This window comes from Corvus brachyrhynchos, unplaced genomic scaffold (genome assembly GCF_000691975.1).
Source record: "Corvus brachyrhynchos isolate BGI_N302 unplaced genomic scaffold, ASM69197v1 scaffold424, whole genome shotgun sequence".
Classification (NCBI taxonomy): domain Eukaryota; kingdom Metazoa; phylum Chordata; class Aves; order Passeriformes; family Corvidae; genus Corvus; species Corvus brachyrhynchos.
The window spans coordinates 1,120,103-1,120,661 of record NW_008237953.1 but is presented as its reverse complement, the minus strand read 5'-3'; positions in this window follow the sequence as shown (position 1 = coordinate 1,120,661).

The window sequence follows — 559 nt, the reverse complement described above, 5'->3', positions numbered from 1 at the left end:
CCTCCAAGGACCCTCCAGCCTGGAAGCAGGGACCCCGTCTCTCCACCGGATCTTCCACTGGATCACAGCCCCCTCCAGGCATCCACCCGCTCCGACATGGGCACCTCCGTGCCAGGCTGCAGGTGGATCTCTGCATCCCACGTGTCCCAGGGGGACAGCTGCTTCACTATGGTCTGCACCACGGCCTGCAGAGGAATCTCGGCTCTGGTGCCTGGAGCACCTCCTGCCCCTCCTTCTTCACTGACCTTGGTGCCGCCAGGTTGCTTTCCCTCACATGTTCTCACCTCTTCCTCTTCACTGACTAGAAGCTGTTATGATCCGGTTTAAACTCAGAAAAGCAAAGAAAGCTAAGTCTCTGTGCATAAACTGGAAAGAACTTAGAAGGTTCAAAATATTCCCAGAAATGAGATTAAAACCAAACTAAGTTAGATGTTGATGCCAAAAAATGGATGGTTTTTATTTAACAGTAAAAGAGGCAAAGAGAAGGGAAAAGAAAAGAAAGAGAGGAAGAAATGAAAAAAAAAGTGTGCATGGGGGGGGTTGGGGAGACAGGGAGAGG